The 22,252-nt window shown below is 29.6% G+C and overlaps 1 pseudogene; it reads left to right on the top strand.

Moving 5' to 3' along the window:
• The first annotated feature begins 15,852 nt into the window (after positions 1 to 15,852).
• LOC145066736 (putative DUF21 domain-containing protein At3g13070, chloroplastic) overlaps positions 15,853 to 22,252 on the top strand; it is a 65,359-nt pseudogene continuing 58,959 nt past the window's right edge.

Below are 22,252 nucleotides of genomic sequence, written 5' to 3'. Positions count from 1 at the left end.
TCTGTTTGTAACGAATTTTAATATTTGCTCTTATGAGCCATCCAGCATCATGAATATGATTATTGTTTAAAATTGTACCTAGATTAGTAGGTTTATAAGAATCTTTAAGATTTTGCTCAGAGTTATTTATAGATTCTTGGATTTGCTGTATTTTTAAAAGAATATTTCTATTAGGAATACAATTCATCAAGATTTTGTTAGACATAATTAAATGATTTAAGCATGAATTTGATTAATTTGATTATTAAAAACGAGTACTATTTTAACAAAAATTTCAAATCTTGTAGAATTAATAGTTAGAATAACTCGAAATGAAATTATCATGGAGAAATAAAAACAATACAATGATAAAATATTTTAGATAGTACTTTCTTGAATTAAGCTTGAATTACAATCAGTACATACTTCTGGAGAAAGGATTATTTGAAAATCTAAAGACTTTGAACATCTACTAGTAGAAATAGAGACTCTTGGAGATTTTTTAGAAATGGGATGAACATTTTTTTAGAGAATGAATATTTTCTTGTGTCCTCTTCAACTAAAACATAGTCTCTATTTATAATCATCTTGGAGTCTTGAAATCTTCTAGTGATATTTTCCGTAAGAACTCATGGCCAATTAATATAAATAATTACTTGTAAGTAGTTGTCCTTGAAACTGGTTGTCATTCATCTTTTGAAGCAATTGTCGTTTGTAATCAATGACCATCTTCTTTTGATAAAGTAAGCCATCATAGAGCATCTTTTAAAGTTTTTTGCCTTCATATCATCATTGATGATAGATTTGATAATAAATTTGATAATAATTGTTTATACACATCATAAATACATAAATACATACACAATATTTACGCATCCGTTTTTGAAAACAAAATTTTGATAATAGAAGAAACGAAATACCCTACATTGAAGGTATTACACCAAATTTAATGATAAGAATTTCTTATTCTTCATAAGGATCATCAAAAGGGTCTTGAGAGTCTTGAAATAAATCATTTTTTATGGATTTTGGAGAATCGTCCGAAACTGATGAAGTTTGGCGAATTTCTTGAAGTAGTTTTTGAAGTTCTTCAGGAGAAGAGGTAGCAACATCTTTAATTCTTGCAATTAGATCTACATCATTTTGAGGAAGACTGTTGATAAAAGTGGCTTTAACCTTTGGTTTTTGAATATATATTTCTTGATAATGTTTAATTACTGCTTGTTCACTGGCTTGAGAAATCTTCATTTTATCCCACCATTTTGAGCGAAATTGGTGATTAAGCCAGGGAGGAGAGGAATCCTTTGCTTCTTGATAATGAAAAGTCCAAGACATTATCCATGGAACTTTAAATATCATGGTGAATTGTAACATATATTCAAATTCTGGAATTTGTTGAATAAACAATTCCTTAAATTTGAGATATCCACCATAAATTTCTTTTGGTAAACAATTTGAAAGAATTCCCAAATATTTGAACCAATTGATAAACCATCTTGGATATTCACAATTGAAGTTTAAATCAAAGAAGATAAACCATGAGTGTGAATAATTCCGAATAAAGCATGCCTTAGTCCAGGCATCTTGATAATCATAGTAAGAAAATCTGGGATAAGCAGGATACCTTATAAGAGGTTTTTCAGAGTGAAGGTTTGGAACCTAACTTTCTGGAGAAATGATTTTGATAATATGAGCTTTGCTAAAATCAATGTTTCCCTCTTTTGAATTAGAACGATGAACAAGATTTGACTGAACCAGATTCTTGCAGAATAGCTTGATAATATTCTCAGGTTTTATATGAATCAACATAAAAGGTTTTCCCTTGACCAAAGAGATGATTTGGGAGAATATGAAAACCTTGATGTAACTTATGGATTTGAAAATCTTCAAGCATTTGAACTCTTAGGAAATTTGGATTAAGAACATAATGAGTTTTTTTAGAAAGGCTAGGAGTAACAAAATTTTGAGTTTGAGGAGTGATGGGTTTTGCAAAAGGGCTTATTGTGTCGGTTGAAGTAACTTTTGGAGTAACAAGTTTTGACTTAAGGATATTAGAATAAAGTTGTGAATTCTTAGAAGTAGGAGTTAAAGGAGAAAAACGATTTTGATTTTGAAATGGAACAAGCTTTTGAGAGACTTGAAATTTTTTTTGAGAGACTGACTTCTTGTCATCATGTTTGGAAGAGGACGACGAACTCATTTTCTCTGCAAAAATTCTCAAGAAAGAAAGTTAGGAAGCGAATTATTTTCTCCCTTTATAAATTCTATTTCGAAATCAAAGTTACCTAAGAGGGCTTACCAACTAGCAAAAATTTGCTTGGAAATAATATTTTTCACATCTTTTTATAAAATAGTTTTTGCAGATTGACAATCTATTCTTAATAAAAAACTTTTCATAAATAAATCATCATCAAATTTCTTAATATATAAAACAATGCTTAAAATTTCCTTTTTGACAGTTGAATAATTTTTCTGTGTATCATTCCATGCACCAGAGTAATATCGAACCAATTGTTCTTCAGTTAACAAATTTTTGTTTTAAAATTCCTCCGACTCCAAATATCACTAGCATCGGTTTCAACTATAATTTTGGCATTGGGATGAGGTAAATTTAAACATGGCAAAGTAAAAACCTTTTGTTTTATATATTTAATTATATCTATATGTTTTTTGAGTCCATGGTTCAGGATTGTCTTTTAATCTATTATAAAGCGGTTTACATATAATCCCTAAATCTTTGAAAAAATCATGGATATAATTTAAGCATCCTAAAAATCTTTGAAGATGCTTTTTATCTTTAATTTCATCAGGAAATTTAGTAGAAAATTGCAAGCTTCTTGTAATAGGTCTAATAGTATTTTTGACAATATCATGTCCTAAAAAATGAATTTCATTTTTAAATAAATGCATTTTTGCTGCAGAGACAGCTAAACCATTTTGATAAATTAAATCATGAAATTGATTTAAATGTTTAAAATGTTGATCAATTGATTTTGAAAAAATTAGGACATCGTCAATATAAGCAATAGCAAAACTACTCATAGGAGTTATGATATCATTTATAATATTTTGGAATTCAGAATGAACATTTTTTAATCCAAAAGGCATTATATTCCATTCAAAATCCCTGAATGGAACATTAAAACCAGTTTTGTATTTATCTTCCTCGTGAAGTTGTATTTGCCAAAATCCTGATTTCATATCAAACTTTGAAAATATTTTTGAATCATAAAGCTTTTTTAGCAAATTTCGTTTATTAGGAATAGGATAACGAATCCATTCTAAAACTTTGTTTAAAGGTTTATAATTGATAACTAATCTTGGTGATCCTCTTTCTAATTCTGCGGCATTCATAACATAAAATGTTGAACAAGACCACAGTGATTTAGAAGGTCTTATGAGTTTTTTATTTATTAAATCTTGAATTTCATTTTTACAATGACTTTCTAATTCATTATTCATGTGAATGGCTCTAGATTTTAAAGGAATATCCTTTTCATTAAAAAAATTTATATATGATAGTTTTACAATATGTTGTTTTCTATTCCAAAAGGCATTAGGAATATTAGAACAAACATTTTTTTTTCAAATTTTAATTTTAAACCTATTATTTTATTTTGAATATTATTATCATTTAATTGATTAGTTATTCGAACATTATTTATTTCGTTAATAAGATATTTGGCTTGTTGCGTTTTATAATTAAGGACATTAATCGTTGAATATAGAGGAGGTTCACAAAATTTAAATATAATTTCTTTTCCAAAAACATTGGTTCTTATACCATCATCATGAACCATAAAAGGATATAGTTTTGTAATGAAAGACGTTCATAGAATTAAAAGAGAAGAGAGATCTTTTACTAAAATTAGGTGAGTTTTATAGCAGTAATCTTGGACATTACAAATATGAACATCGGAAACTTTATAATTTACAATTAATTTTGTACCTCTGGCACCAGTAAGTCTAGATGCAGTTTTTTCATAAAATTGTGTAGGAAAAATTCTTTCTTGAATACAATTCATATCAGCACCACTATCGATTAAAGCAGTTAGGTTGATTTTAAAATTATTTTTGACTAAAGTAATTTGAGTGTTTCATTTTTGAGAAACTTGATTATTTATAAGTTTACCAATACTTACATTTTCAATTTTATTTTCTTCTTCGTTATTAATTTCTATATTTTTGTTTTTAAAAGTAGAAGGTTTTTCTTTTTCTAAAATTAAAATTTTATTTTTTATTTCTTTTATTTCTTGTTTTACTATTTTAATTCTTCTTGAAGTTCTTGCATAGAAATTGGTTTTGCTTCAGTAAATCTTTCTTATATATTTGTTAAATTAAAATTTTCATTATTAGCAGGAGTTATGTTATTAGTTTTATTAAGCATCTGTTTTATTAATAATTCTTGGATATTTTTATCTTTTATAGAATCAAGAGAGTTTAAAAGATCTTTATCATCTTGCGAAAGAATATTAATGGAACTACTAGTAATTACATTGATTAAATTATTTCAGTGACATTTACCAATACACCCACAAATATCAGAATCTTCTGAACTTGAAGTAGTATTTTCGAGAATATTTAAATCATTTGTTTGAAAATCAGAAATACTTTCATCGGAATCTGAATCAGTATTTAAAATAATTTTTCTTATTTGTTCTTTCAAATCTTCAGAGACATTTAACTCATTTATTTTTGTCTTAGCATAACAATTATTAGCTGTATGACCATTACGCCCACATTTATGATAAATAATAATATCTTTTGATTTTCTTTTAGATTTTTTTATAATTTGGTTTATAAGGTTTTTATATTTCGAGGCGTAATCTTTGCCCTTTTTATAATTTTCTGGAAGATTATATTCTTTTTCCTGAAATATTTTGAAGATCTTTTCTTATATACTTTAGATTTTGAAGTAGACGGACCATTCAAGGGCTGATAACCATATTGTTGGCAAAAATTTCTCAATTTATTTTTACTGTTAATTCTATCTTTTTTGAGTTTTTCTTTAAACCTAAGATCAACACAAACTAGTAATCCCTCTTTATTAATATAGTTTATTAAATCTCCATAAGTTAAATTTTGATAAGGGATGGTATTATTAAAATTTTCTCTTAATGTTTGTCTAACTCTTTCTGCAAAGAGTTTTGGAAGGCCAACAATAAAACGTTCTTTCCAATAAGACTTTTTACAATCAGGTCTCGAAAAAAACTTTAACAAGATAATTATCTTTATACCATCTAAAATCAGTAAGTTTTCTACAATGTAAATTCATTAAAATTTCTGAAGTTTTTTCTTGAAAAGTAGTAGGATCTCCTACAAAGTTTTTGATAATAGCAAAAATTAAAGTGTTAACCATATCATCTTCAAACGTTTGTATTTGTTGTTTATTTTCTTGTTATATAATAGTTTTCTTAACAGATAAAATATAATCTTTTTCTTCTTGTGAAATATAGAAATCCCACCAGCCTTTAAGGCTGCCAGTAAAACCAGAAGTAATAATATTAACAATTTGAAGTTGAGTATTATTATGAGCTTTATAAGTATTAGCAGTCATAGTCATTTCTTGTACAATATTCATAATTTGATGTTCAGAATGGCCATCAATATTCCATTCATAAACAGAATTACCATCATATTGAGAACGATCAAATTGAAAAGTTCGTTCTTCAAGTTGAACATCTGGAAGAGAGGGTTTATTCCAATAATTTCTTATGGTTAGTTTTGGATTTTTTCCGAAAGTGCTTTGCTTTGATTGATGAATTTTATTAAGATTTGAAAAGTCATTAGTGAGTTGATTAATATCATCATTTGTATCACCAAATTGTTGAGCAAGAGTTTCAAAATTTGTTTCACTATTAATATCACTATTTTCAGATTCGTCATTTGTAAGAGTATTAATATTGTTAGTGTTTGAGATATGAAGTTTTGAAAGTCTTTTTTCTAATTTGTTAATTAAATTTGTATTTCCTAGATTAAAATTGTCATCGATTTGTCAAGGAACAAAACTTAAATTACTAGTGCTTGCCATATCAGGCTTATTAACGTTTTTATCTTTGAAATTTTTTTCTTCAATTTTAACTAAATGCTCGGTAATACTAGATAAAGTTTCATTTGTATAATTATTTTGATAAATAATTTTTTGAAGACCCTTTTCAGTAGTTAATTGATTTGGGGCTTGAACTAAAGGAGTTGCAATAAACATATCGTTAATAATAATTTCTCATTTTGGTGGAAAATTAGCAATAATTTCTTTATTTGAAATAATATCTTTATATTTTTTCTCTAGAATGGGTGTGATAGAATTATTTTTAAATGAGTAATTTATTTTATGTTTAGGGGCATAAATTAATTCAAACCATTGAAAAAAAGGAGAATGAATTTTATTTGATAAAACATAATCTTCCCAAAGGCCTAAATGGAGAAATCTTAAGTAGTATGAAAAATTTTCTTCGTGCCAAGCTCTTTTTTTTATTGTTATAATTTTTATAATACTCAATATCTTTTAAGTAATCAAAATCAACTTGATATTCTAAATTCGAGAAATTCATTTTAAAAGGTTGTTTTTGTTAGGATTGAAGAAATATGTTTTATTGATTCTAAATTATGACTTCTTGATTTTTCGTATTTTTTTATTCCTATCTTTAGCCTAGAAATTTTTTCTATCTCTTTATTATATTTATTAGTATATGGAGGTATTTTGTATAAATTATAATTTTCATGAGTTCTAGTTTCTTCTAAATGTTGAATGGTTTTGCATATATTAGAATTTATCTTCCAATGTCTTTTTAACATATTAGCCCAAAGCTTATTATTTTGTGAACAATTAATTTGTACTTTAGAACTCATAATTATTGTTTAAAATTTTGAAGTTCATCAATAAAATCTGATTTAGTAGTACTAGGAAGACTATTTTCACTATTTTGATCATCTTGATATAATGGTTTGGGAATAGAATTAGTATAGTCAATAGTTTTTAGTTTTAAAGATCTCGACTTTAATAATGAAGATTTTGAAGAGTCTGTTTCTGGGATAAAAGAAGTTGATAATCTGGATGATGAAATATTTAAGAAAGAAAAATTTATATCTACAGAACAATCATTATATTCAATAATATTTGAGATTTGTTTTGAAGAGTCTAGTGGTTTTGGATCGATAACATTTTGTAAGTTCCAATTACATGATTGAGGTATATCAGACCATTTTAATCTTTTTGGTGTGTGAACTTTGGCATGGTTAGTATTTGCTTCAAAAATAATTGTTTCATTTCTAGGACTTGATAAACGTGTTTTTGGTTCAAGTGTAGTTGTCATAATTTTGTAACAAACACGATAAATTATTGCTAAAGGCTTTGTATCATCTTTAAATTCTAAATTTTTTGTTTCTATAGTTAACACCAAAGTATCTAAAATACTTTTATCAAATAATCCTACAGAAAAATTTGGATAACAATTGAAATAAATATGTCCGTTAGCAATATTTGTTTCTGCCATAGCTAAAATATAATTTTGAAAATCTTTATGTCTCTTGTCTCTTAAAATAAGGAGAACATGGGCATCTATTCCAATTCTAAATAGAGGTTTGATAGCAATTTGGACTAAACCGACATGTAAAAATTTATATTTTGACCAATAGACAAAGTTTGTTTTGTCATTTTAATAGAATAACCTTGAAAATAATCAAAAGTTCCTATTCTATATATTGTATTAATATTAGTTTTAGGTATTGTCCAATTATTCAAACTTTGTTCTATGTTATTAACGGTTTCTTCAATAGAATTTATTTGATTATCATCATTATCTTGTTCATTGTTGATATTTTTACCAGGAATATATTTTTTGGATAGTATACCTGAAAATTTACTCATATTTAATTAATTTTGCTTTAAAATTCTATAAGAAAACTTACTTGTTTTAATAATGGTGAACAGAGGGGAATCGTCGCGACAATGATTGTGGTCCGGCACCGCGACTTACGTCCTTATCTGCGCGATTTACGCTAATCCAACCAATCACTGGTCTTGTCTTTGAATCATGCTTATTAAAACTTATAAATTTCTTATAGGATACTAATCCAAAATTAAATAAATTTGAAATAAATATACCATGCATAACCATCCCAAAAACTTTTCTTGGCTCTGATATTATATATATATATATATATATATATATATATATATATATATATATATATATATATATATATATATAGGGGAGGGTTCAATTGAGAAAAAAAAAGGTTGAGAATGGGGGAATCATTCTCAGCCACTCATTTACTTTTGCTTCAAAAGCCTCCGTCGTACCAGCGGAAATGAGAAATGAATAGACATGTGTTTTCCAACAAAATATATTTCCTTAAACTATGTTAATCATTACCTTAATATATACAAAAACATAGTTTTTTTCGGTTTTTTTTTTATTTTTAGAAGCTATTTTTATCAAAAAATGATTTTAAATATACCAAAATTCATGATTTTTTATTTTCTACAAATAGACATCCATATTGATATAGCTTTAAGATAAAATAATTTTTTTTTTATATTTTCAGCTATCGTTATTTATAAGTGAATAAAAATGCATTAAGTTTTATTACAGTACATTCGTTATTCACTTATGAATAAAAAATATGATTTTTTTTTTACAATTTAAGTATCATTCATATATGAATATATCATATAATAAACATAGTATATTCATATTTAAATATTGGACGATGTATTCACTTGTGAATATTAACATAGTATATTTTACTTGTGAATATTAGATGGTATATTCACTGATGAATATTAAATGATATTTCATATGTGAATATTACATAGTATTACATGGTATATCACATGTGAATATTACATAGTATATTCACTTGTGAATATTACATGGTATATTCACATATGAATATTACAAGGTATATTCACTTGTGAATATATTTACTTATGAATATTAGAAGGTATTTTGACAAATATATAATTTTATACGTTATTCACATATGAATAACATATAGACTTGCATATTTGTTTTGTGTTTTTAATAACCATATACTGATTCAGGTGAGAAAACATATTCATATGTGAATATAACGTGGTAATTTATTTATGCATTTCATCAAACAGTTGGAGTGCATACAAGTTAACTATTTTAAAAATGTTAAAAACATCAAGTTATCAATTCCAAATCATCATATACTTCAGATGCAACATCCTATGTCTGATCGATTTCTCATTTTGATTGATTTCCGAAAATCTGATTGGGAACCTGTGAGTACCAATTCTGAGTCCTTCAATGTCGACTGTGACTGCGAGTCCAGAACTCTGATTCCAATTTTATGAACATCAAAGAAATTCCGATTTCAATTGATTTCGTTTGCGAATCTGGGAAATTCCAGTTCCAAATCCGTTATAAACTTTAACAAATGCTTGCAAGCTACGAACATTCGGAGTATTCAACAAAGAAATCGATAAAATTGATGAATTTGGGTTGCGAATCTGTCTTGAACGGCTAACCTCCCAGACACGAATATCGATGATTGATTAACACTGGATGACATTGATGATGGTTTAGTTGAAGAAATCTGGATGATTGTTGAAGGTTGGAGGAGAAATTTTGATGATGAACGAACTGTTATCGAATTCTCTATAGTTACGTATTTGAGATTGAAGGTTATTAACATATTTACAGGTTTGCCACCGTTTCTTTTTATGCTTAGATTAAATGAGTGGCTGAGAATGATTCCCCCATTCTCAACCTTTTTTATTTTCTCAATTGAACCCACCTCTCTCTCTCTCTCTCTCTCTATATATATATATATATATATATATATATATATATATATATATATATATATAAGGTTAGGTTCAAGTGAGAACATAGTTTTAAGTGAGAACATGGGGACAAATCTTAGCCATTAGATTTAATTTATGTAAGGGCCAAAATTAATCAATAGTGATTTGTATGTATTCTATGGTGATTTATGAATGGAATAAAATTCAACATAGATGTATACGTATTTAATGAGATGTATGTAACATCCAATACTCATAAAAAAGGTAATCATATCACAAATTAAACTGATCCCAATAAACCCTCGGGGCAAAATTTACCTAAATCGTTTCCTTTTGGGTCAAATGATGTTGGCATAATCTTTTACAAAAATTAAACTACTACCGATAAACCCTTACACAAAAAATCTACCCAAATCGTTTCCATTTTGGTCAAACGATCTTAACATAATCTTCAACAAAAAATCAAAAAGATTTGGTTATTCGTTTTATGTTATAAATTTGAAGCGATGTGAGGTGGACGAGATCATAATGCTTGAGAAGGAGTTCAAGAATGATGGAATCGAGTTTTCAATCAAAGTTTACTAATACGGCTGCGAATGCTATCAATCTTGATGATGTCGACGTCTTGTACATTGAATCAGGTAAGCATAAAGATTATGTTTGTTTTGTGTTTTTTTATGTACGTTCGAATTTAGGGTTTTTCGTCAAGGGTTTTGTTAAGGAATTAGGGTATGTTTGTTGTTTGTCTGTATTGTCGAGGTTTGTCAGTAACAAGTATTTGGTTTTGAATGTCATCGTTTAATGAAATTAGGTTTGTTTTTTCAATTCTGTTGCAGTTAATTGATAGGGTCTTGACTGTGAAAGATTTTGTGTGTGTGAATGTGTAATATTTCATTATATATTCCGTTTGGAAGGAAATCATATTCACATGTTAAGTAAGAGTATGCGAGATAGTTTTTGATTATCGTATTTGGTGATGATTAGGAAGGATGTAAACAGATAATGCAATAGATTATGAAGGCTGTAAACAGTTGAGCATCTAAAAAGTGAAATTGTTGAGATTTGTTGTGTATTAGGGAAGTTTAATTCATCTATGAGTAAATGGAAAACATTAGTATGACTGAACTTGCAAAAATGGAATAGGTAAATGATTAAATGGTATATGGTAAATCTAAGTTGCTTAAAATTAAGAAATTATGTTCTATATAATTAATATTGAAAATTGTATTCATATTAGGTCAAGACTTTGATTAATATTCAAAACTATTATTCCTCTTGTGTGTATGAATGTGTTTTATATGAGTCAATATTATGTATGGAATGCTATAATATTCATTGAGATTATCCAAAAGAGTTTATTATTACCGTATTTAATGATGATTAGGAAGGATGTAAACAACTAATGCAATGGATTTATGAAGTTTATATGTGATTATATGGAAAACATTAATATGGTTGAGCTTGAAAAAATGGAACGGATAAATGGTTAATCTAAGTTGCTTCAAATAAAGAAATTATGTTCTGTGGTTAAAATTCAAAATTGTGTTTTTTGTATGTCCAAACGTTGATATTGGAAAATAAAACGTGAACGGATTTGGATGCTATAATGAATATGTAATGTATGAGTAAAAAAGTATGTGTTGAGTATGGTACTAGTGAAGTTGTGTAGTTTTTTTTTGGTTTGATGAATGTGTATTCACTTATGAATATGTGCAATTTTATTCTATAATTTGTTTGAAAATTTTAAAATTGATTATGGTGATAACAATGTACAGATTCATCAAGTGTCCGTGTACTTGAAGGAAACAATTCTATGATGAATGTAGGGAATAAAAGGGTAGCTGGTGGGGGACGAAAGCTAGAATTACCAAAAAAGAATAATAATGGAAAAGCAAATAAGAATGACAACAATGATGATGATTTTGTTGAGAGGAAAAAGAAGATGGATTCTGGAAAGAATGAGAACCAAATGAAAAGGAAAAGGGTTGAAAAGATGGTTAGGAACAAGAAGGTTAAGGTGAAAGGGAAAATTTTAATTGGATCTCAGGATAAATGTAAAGAAGGGAAGGTAGGAACAGAATTTCAAAGGTTGAGTACTCGTATGTCTCCAAACTCATTGTTTCTAGCAATTAAAAATTTGTCAAAAAATCAGCGAGAAATGGTATGCAAGATGGGTTTTGGATCTTTTTTGGGAATGAAACTTGATACATTACCGGGAAAGCTAGCATATTTTGTTGTAGATAGCTTCACAACTAGTTCTTGCTCCATAAGGGTTAAAAGTGGTGAAGTGGCAATAACAAACGAGACAGTTGAAGCTATGTTTGGACTTCTAAATAGGGGATTGGATTTTAAGACACTGGGTGAATGTGATAAGAATGATCCATTGCTTGAGGCTTGGAAAGGACAATATGGGAAGGGAAATTATTATAATGGCAACTATTTGAAGAATATAAGGAAAACAAATGTTGCGGATGAGATTTTTAAGCTGAATTTCTTGACGTTATTCATTAACACTTTTGCTGAAACAGAGACGATGGGGTCTTGTAGAATTAATTTTATTGAAAAGTTAACTCAATGCAAAGATGTGTCAAGTATTAACTGACGTGAGTACATAGTAGCCTATTTAGAAAAAAAGCAAGAATAAGTGGAGGCCAAACGACAAAAACTGCTACTTCACAGGACCTCTTGCGTTTCTAATGGTATGATATTAAATATTAGTTTAATTTGTTCAATTCTGTTACCATTGAAATTTAATTTTAATTAAAAATTATGTAATGTAATTGTGCAGATGGCGTATGCAGACAGAGTAATATGTGAAGATGTAAATCTGCAAAGGTATAGGTCATTCATCACAGAAATTGATTCAGAGCGCCTAAGAGTTTTGGAAGAATATGAAGTAAGCAGGGGTGTTTGGAAATCTAAGTTTACGGGAAAATGTTGATGGTGTGCTTTTTGATGAGATGATGAATCAAGATCTTTCAAGAGATAGATCAGTTGAGGTAAATATATTTTATAATAAATATAATAGTAATAATCACTTTTTTATGTTAGTGAAAGGTAATTGTAGTGTATTATAAAATATTAGTTTTATAAATTAGCATTAAATTTATTTAAATTGTAGGAGAGTTGTAGAATTATTGAAACCATGGTAGGATCATTGGTTGAGCAGAAAAAGGTCATATAGGCAAGTAGTTTGATGTGTATGGAAATGCATCCGAACGATGATAAGATGAAGGCAGTGATTTAGAAGGTGGTTTAAATCTTTAATGGGACAACACTAAAAGCATTAACTACCGATGGGCATGAAGATAGAATGGAGGTTGATGGTACAAATGAGCATGCAACAGGAGGAGAAAAACAGATGAGGAAATGAACCAGTTGATTACAAATTTGACCAAGAAGATGGGGAAGGATTTACTAAGTGGACCAAAGTTGTATTCTAAATCGAATATCGATAGGGATGACAAAAGAACTCGAACCCGACGGAGAAACCCGAAACTCGATTATTTCGGGTCGGGTAACGGGTCGTTTTCGGGTTTTTTAACGGGTTCGGGGTAGGGAGTGGGTTATCCTCGCCCCGACCCAACTCGCTCCGATTATATATATATATATATATATATATATATATATATATATATATATATATGTGTGTGTGTGTGTGTGTGTGTTAATTGCACATATTCAAAGATACAATACTTACTGTGGACAATCTTTTTAGTTATTAATAATCCGGTGTGAATGATCATTTTTTATGTTTTGACGTATTACACTAAACTTAAATCAAATAATTTTTAATATAACGTCGAGTTAATTTTATTAAAGTGATTCATCATATTTTTTATTTAAAAGGGAGGCTAGAACACGTATTTTTTTATAAGACATCGGGGTACCCATAAACGAAATAAAGATTTCGTTATGAATTGTTGTAAACCCGATAAGATATCCGAAACCCGACGGGACGCCCCGATAAGATACCCGAAAAATATCGGGGCGGGTTTGGGAAACCATGACCCACCCCGAACCCGCCCCATTGCCATTCCTAAATATCGATCCTACCACAAATTCAGATCTGGGAATGGAAGGAATATCCCTAAGAATTGTGAAGCCAACTGGTATGTGCAATGATAAGGTTCTGGTTGAGCATCAGGTTGGTTCAAATCAGCAGAATATGGGAATGCAAGTTGTAGTGTACAATGAGAATTCTAGTTTTGATTATCCTTGTATATTAACACCTGGTTGGATAAAGCAAGCTGATGAAATAGAAAGAAACAAATCTAAAACAAGTATTACATTTAAAAATGATTGTCCATCATTTGAAGCTAGACTTAATGAATGTGCAGATGAGATGAATACTTCGAAAGGGAATGAAGGTAAAGATGATGAAGTTGTTGACCAGGAATGTCCTAAAAGAACAAAGAGAAATATTGAAGCTGTAGTAGGGATTAACATGAGAAAAAAAGAGATATAAAGCATGGGCCTTCATTGAAGTCACCTTTTGTACAAAGAGTTGTTGACTTGAAAGATGCAGTTGAGCAAAAAGAAATTCTCGTTGCACAAGCAATTATTGGATTAGGAATGGATAAAAGGTGCAGTTGAATATTTTTTTATTTGTTTTTTTATGATTAATATAGTGTAAAATATATGATGTATACAACCGTGAAAAATGCATGGAGCTCGTATGGGAATCAAAAGAAGGGTTTGGAATGCATCTAGAGTATTACAACAAAATAACGTACCAGGAAGTTGAATTGTTTCATGAAAATTCTCAGGAAATGTGAACTCACGTTCATTGTGGTGATCCATCATGTCGACTTTTTTGAATGTGGGATTATAATCATCAGTCGAACAACATTCATCCTCACTTGACAATGATTCATCATCGACTGATGCAGTTTCCCAATCATTGATGTCAACGTCTTCATTGCTCTAATCTATATCATCAAACTCGTTGGCAAATGACAAATCCATTAACGGATTCGTATGGACAACTTTGAGTACAAGATAAATTGAATATCCGATTGAGTATGGTTTGTAACTATTGATATTAGAAAATTGGATAGTCTTACAATACGATTCCTGATAGACACCCGATTTCCTCCTGATACACACATGATTGATGATTGAAGAATTCATAAATGTTTGTTAGAAAAAATATTAAATGTAGCTTAATTATAGGAGGTTACCTTGAATATTTATTAAATATGATTAAACAATCTAAAATTGCAATTATTAATGTAAAATAATATAATTTTTTTATTTACTTAATTACATATATTGATTGGTTGAGATTTGTCCTCATGTTCTTACTCTAAAAATAGTTTTTACATGAACTTAATTCTCTCTCTCTCTCTCTCTCTCTCTATATATATATATATATATATATATATATATATATATATATATATATATATATATATATATATATATAGAGAGAGAGAGAGAGAGAGAGAGAGAGAGAGGAATGATCATTTGAGAACTCAAAGTTTCCTGAGAACTCGAGAACCGATCGTGAGCCGCTAGATCAAAATAATAAAAGGCTAGGATGCTTTGTGGCGTTTTTGTAAATACTTTAAGAAAAAGAACACGAGGGCATCATAATTATTATGAATCAGGGGCATTTTAGTAAACAAATAATTCAGACCCCTATCATCAAATTGAATCACATCAACCCCCACCTACCTCTCTCTCTCTCTCTCTCTCTCCATCTCTCTCTCTCTCTCATCCCGACTCCTATCGTCGCATTGCCACCTCCCCGTCAGAGATGACGTCTTCATCCGACAAAACCCAATGTTCTGCAACTTGCAATCTCTAGAAATAATGCCAGTCAGGCCCAACAACACAACTTTTATGGCGAAAGCTATGAATGTTGATAATCCTCACCGTGAAACATTACATAAGTTCTTCGAGTGTTGGATCTGCAATCAGAATTCCTACCTTGAAGAGCTTGTCTCCGTCTCTAACAACCACAACCCGACCGAAAATGACGACGTCGTACTGATTCCATTGACCGAGAGAGTTGTCAGGCATTACGAGCAGTACTACCAAGCAAAATAAAATTAGGACAAACGAGATGTGATTTCGATGTTTTCGCCTACATGGCGAAGCAAGCTGGAGGATGCGTTTCTGTGGATCGGAGGATGGCGGCCGACGTTAAATACAAAGATATGTCCAATGGCTCACGGTCAGGAATTCGTGGATTGAAATCGGTGATCTAATTCGTGGATTGAAGACTGGAGATCTAGGAGATTTGTCACCAAACCAAATGAATCGAATCGACGGCGAAGTAGATACTGAGAAGTAACTTTCATTCTTGATAAGGTTTGATTTTAGCTGCACTTTTGGGTTTATCTGCCTTCTTTTCCATGGCCGAGACTTCGATCACCACTCTTTCACCTTGGAAGGTTTATATCTTGTGTTTGATTACCTACATTGATATATTGGTGCCTCAATATAGTATTTTGTTCACAGGTGAGAGAGTTAGCTAAAAAAGAAGATGGAAATGGCGTCTTCAATCTGCTTCGTACTGATATCACACGATTCCTCACCACCATTCTCATTGGCACAACGTAAACCTTACAATTTCTTTTCGTTTCCAATTAAATCTTTTTATTAACAGTCATAATCTTGTTTCCAGTGTAGTTAATATCGGAGCTACTGCCCTTTTCACTGAAGCAACAACAATAGTGTTTGGTGAAGCTAGTGTTAAGGTTGCAACTGGTGTCATGACTGTATGTATCCAAAACCTAATTTTCAAATCAATACAATAAAAATTCTTCTTAAAAATCTAAATGATTTGGTTTTTAATTTAATTTCAGGGTGTTGTATTACTTCTCATTGAAATCACTCCCAAAAGTATAGTTGTTCATAATGCTATTGTTGTTGCTAGGGCTATGGTAAGTGAATGTATTTGCATCTTTTTAACAAAAAATTTGCATTTTACTATTATTTCAAAGTAATTGATGTCTAAAATAATACATAGGTGTGTCCAGTTGCATGTCTCTCAATTGTTCTATATCTAGTTGGAAGAGTTGTAACTTTTCTTTCAATGGGAATGCTTAAAATTCTTGGGTTAAAAGGGAAAAGGTTAGCCATTTGACATTTCTTTCAAAATGTAAATACTAAACACTTTAAATTTCATTTAATTTTTTAACAATTTATAATAAAATATTGCAAAAGTGAGCCATTTGTGACACAAGATGAACTCAAGTTGATGTTGAGGGTTGCTGAGTTGAGTGGGGCCATTGAGGAAGAAGAACAAGTATGCATATCATATTATCATGATTATAAATTTATAATCCATGTCAAGTTTTCATTTTTTTTAATAGCAGAATAATATTTAAATTCAAAATTTTATTTAATACAGGATATGATTGAGAATGTGTTGGAGATAAAAGATACTCATGTGAAGGAGGTTATGAGTTATGACTCCTCTTATAGATGTAGTTGCAGTTAATTCTCGAGCAACATTAGTTGATTTTCATCACTTATGGGTGACTCATCAATACTCTAGGTAAAATTTTACAACAGTTTTTTTAAAAGTGATTTTTTTATTTAAAAATAACTAATAATTGTTGAGTTGGACTCATAGGGTGTCGGTATTTGAGCAATGAATTGATAACATTGTTGGTGTGGCTTATACAATGGATTTTTTTGGATCTTATTCAAAAAGTAAGTTGATTTTGAATTATTTTATTTTATGTTGTTGTTATTTATTAAGATTATATAATTTATCTTGAAATATGTGAAGGGAGATATGCTGGAAACTGCTATGGTGGGAGAGATTGCTCATAAGCCTGCTTATTTTGTCCCTGGTAAGATTGTATATTTGGTAGTCATATAATGATATATTCATAGATTTGTAAAATTATAAAACTTGGAGAAAAAAATAATCTTGTTAATTAGGTTAAAGTTTTCCCAAATTGTGATTTTGATTCATAAAAACTCCTAATTTAGTCACATATTAGATTATTATCATAATTATTTAGTTTCTTTAAGGGTTAATCACAAAAAATGACTAAAATAGGAGATGCAAACTAATAAAATCGCCATTTTTTTCATATACATAACACAAAATAATCACCCATTTCACAAGTGAATGACATATGAATTACATGTGAATCACATGTAATATATATATATATATATATATATATATATATATATATATATATATATATATATATATATATATTACATGTGATTCACATATGAATTACATGTGATTCACATGTAAATCACAAGTGAATCACATATGAATTACAAGTGAATCACATATGAATTACATTTGATTCACATGTAATTCATATATAAATTACATGTGATTCACATGTAAATCACAAGTGAATCACATATGAATTACAAGTGAATCACATATGAATTACATTTGATTCACATGTAATTCATATATAAATTACACGTGATTCACATGTAAATCACAAGTGAATCACATATGAATTACAAGTAATTCACATATGATTCACATGTAATTTACGTATGATTCACTTGTGATTCACATGTAAATCGCAAGTGAATCACTTATGAATTACATGTGATTCACATGTAAATTACATATGAGTTACATGTGATTCATATGTAATTTACATATTAATCGTATTTAATTTACAAGTAAATCACAAGTGATTCACATATAAATTACATGTGATTCACATGCAATTCACATGTAAATCACATATGAGTTACATGTGACTCATATGTAATTTACATATGAATCACATGTAATTCACAAATAAATCACAAGTGATTCACATATTAATTACATGTGATTTACATATGATGTCATATATAAATGTGATTCATATGTGAATATGTAACACCCAGAATCCAAAAGACCAAGAAAGGAAAGAAAATCCCTTAGTCAAAGGAGTCAACTCGTCGAGTCCAAGGAGGAACTCGACGAGTCGGAGTGTGACCCGTGTCACGGATTAAGTGACTGACTCGGCGAGTCGGGGAGACTGGCTCGGCGAGTCTGGTCTGGGTTGAGAAACCCTAATTTCGGGACTTGGCACCCTATTTCAGCATCTCATTCTCATTTCTAGGTTTTCATTATAGCCTCCATTGTCCAGAGACGAAACCCTAGCCACCCAACTTCATTCTTGAGCTTGTGTGAGAAGATTAAGGCTCTTGGTGTGCATCTTGAAGATTGTGGAAGAAAGGGAGCAAGGAAAGGAGTATAGATCCAGAGTTTGGGTGACATTCCAGATCATTTGAAGGTATAAAGCTGATACCTTGGCTGTTAATCATCTAGATCCCTTTTCTATCTTATCGTTTGTTGCATTTGGACCATTTCCAAGTGGAATCTGGGTGATAAGCCTTGGAGGATGGATTAGACATTAGATCTGGACACTTTTGAGCTCTAGAAGCTCAGAGTTGTTGGCTTTATCTAGCTAAGGCTCCATGTCTTGACCTTGAACTTCTTATTAGCTTGGATTTGGTGTTCTAGCCTCATAACCCCTTGCATGCACATAAAGTTAGCAAATTTACGTGCAATACTAACATAAGGAGTCTAGATCTATGAGTTCGAAGTATGGTATAGACTGAAACGACAGATTAAAGTTGTCACTAGGAGGACTCGGCGAGTGAGTTCATGGACTCAGCGAGTCGGGTTGCAAACCCAAACCCTTCTATTATGAGTCAGATCAGTAAGTGGGGTTAGAGAAGGACTCAGCCAGTCTGTGTCCGTGTTGGACATGAAGATCATGGTACTCGACGAGTTCGAGGAGGAACTCGGCGAGTCCAAGGCAATCTCCTTAGTTGATGAAGATGGACTCGGCGAGTTGTATCACAACTCGGCGAGTCTGTTGAAGATAGTCCCGAGGTGTTAGATGAAGGAGAACTCGTCGAGTTCTCGCTAGACTCGACGAGGGGAGTCAGGGATTGTTTGGGATTTGAGGAGCATGGACTCGACGAGTTGGTAGAAGAACTCGGTGAGTCGAGTCAACCGGAAGATTGACTTTGTCCAGAGTTGACTTAGTTGACCTCGGGAGGACAGTTTAGTTTAAGTGTTATTATTGGTATTGGTAGTTCAGGGAGCTAGAGGAGAAGCATTTCAGAGAGTTTTCGGTTAGCAGCCAGATGGTTACCGACCGAGTTCTGTAGTTCAGGTGAGTATCCTTCCAGTAGGAACCACTCTACGGCCACAATGCCGACCCGTTTAGTTAGCAGTAGTTTCGGACCTCGGTCCAATGCAGTAGTTAGACTGCTTGATGTCTTCGTGATCCAAGCATGTTTTGTGTTATGTGTTCCAGACTCTGGTCCGAAGCAGTATGCAGTATATGTGCTTATGTTATATGCTATGATCATGTTATGCTATGTTCAGTTAGTCCAGACTTTGGTCCGATGCAGGGGCAAGGCCCCAGTTAGTCCGAACCTTGGTCCGATGCAGGGGGAAAGGCCCCAGTTAGTCTGGACTTCGGTCCGATGCAGGGGGCAAGGCCCCAATTAGTCCGTATTTCGGTCCGATGCAGGGGGGCAATGCCCCAGTTAGTCCGGACTTCGGTCCGATGTAGTGGGCAAGGCACAGTATGTGCTTTATATGTTATTGTATGGTATGTGGTAGTTTGGGGGAGCTCACTAAGCTTCGTGCTTACAGTTTTCAATTTTGGTTTCAGGTACTTAGTTTTCAAAAGAGGAGCTCGGGAAGATTGCAGTGCACACACCATTTGTTCAGCCTGCGATGTTTATACTCTGATATACTTGACAGTTGTTATAATATTTTGGGATATACAGTGTTTATGACTTTTATATGAGGTTTATCAACTATGGTTTTTATTATTAAATTAAACAAAATTTTCAGACTGTGTTTTTGGGGTGTTAAAGAATCGTATGTGATTCATATGTTAATCACTTGAAAATCACATATGTATTTTTGTGAGTGTTTTTGCATCAATCAATTTTTTTTATAGATTTGGAAGAAAATTTGGTGAATATTGAAGAAATGAAAAATGATAAATTGAAGAAAATAAGTAAATATTGACACGAAAACATGAAAACACTTTGACATTTGTAGCATTTTTTATTTTTTATATCTTATTTTGTATCGAATAAAATACTTATACTATTATGTTTATAGATTAATTGATAAAAATGAGATTTTATATAATTTACTTACGAATATTATAGTATTAGAAATATGCATATATGGGTTTGAAAAAATATGCATATATGCACCTAAAACTTTGATTTTTATTGTTAAAAAAACAAGTACTTTTTTTAAAATATTCTAGTTCTTTTTTTTTTTTTTTAAATTTATTGATTTTTAAAATTTTACCATTTAAAAAAAAATACAGTTGTTTTGAAAAAATAGCATTTTTTTTAATTGCAGTTTTTTTTTTGAAAAAATGCAACTTTCTTTAAAAAACTTGCAGTTTTTTTTTGAAAAAAAATTATAATTTTTTTATTTAAAAAAGCAGTTTTTTTAAAAAATTGTTGTTTTTTTTTTGAAAAAATATAGTTTTTTTTTTTAAAAAAAAATTACAGTTTTTCTATTGATAAAACTGTACTTTTTTTTTTGAAAAAAAAAACAGTTTTTTTTGAAAAAAAATACGGTTTTATGAAAATAATGCAGTTTTTTGAATTCATGTTTTCTATAAAAAAAAATTAAAAAATCTGCAATTTACAAAAAAATCACAAAAATACAATTTTTAAAAAATCCAAAAATTTGATTTATTATGTAACTTTTTAAACATCTATATTAATATGATCAATAACACAAAAAATTAAACATTATGAAGTTGGTAACCTGACCATCATGTCCTTAATGAATTAATTTTGATCTAACGCTCTACTTTTAGTTCTCAGGTTCTCGGAAAACTATAAGTTTTCAATCGATCTCAACCCTATATATATATATATATATATATATATATATATATATATATATATATATATATATATATATATATATATATATATATATATATATATATATATATATATATATATATATATATATATATATATATGGGAAGGGTTATTTGGAAAACAAAAAAACCCTAAAAATGCATAAAACAAATACCAAGACATCACAAAACTTTTTTTTGAATTTTTTTATCAAAAAATCGCAACATTTTTTACAATTTTGCTGAAAAAAAAATAAAAAATCAATTTTATTTTGTAAAAAAAAATAAAAACCCAATTTCTTTTTTTGTAAAAAAAAATAAAAAACCAATTTTTTTTGTAAAAAAAAGTTAAAAATAATTTTGTTTTTGTAAAAAAGTTTTTTTTTTTTTTTTTCAAAAATTTTTTCAGCGATTTTGACATAAAAGTTGCGATTTTTTGATAAAAAAATTCAAAAAATAGTTTTTTGATCTCTAAGTATTTTTTTTATGCATTTTAATGATTTTTAGGGTTTTTGTTTTCCATAAAACCTAAACCTATATATATACATACTATATATATATATATATATATATATATATATATATATATATATATATATATATATATATATATAAAGAAAAGTTCAATATATAACCA

This window comes from Lactuca serriola, chromosome 8 (genome assembly GCF_051521515.1).
Source record: "Lactuca serriola cultivar US96UC23 chromosome 8, Lser_US96UC23_V15, whole genome shotgun sequence".
NCBI lineage: Eukaryota > Viridiplantae > Streptophyta > Magnoliopsida > Asterales > Asteraceae > Lactuca > Lactuca serriola.
The sequence above is the reverse complement of the archived record's forward strand: the minus strand, read 5'-3'. Positions and strand labels throughout refer to the sequence as shown.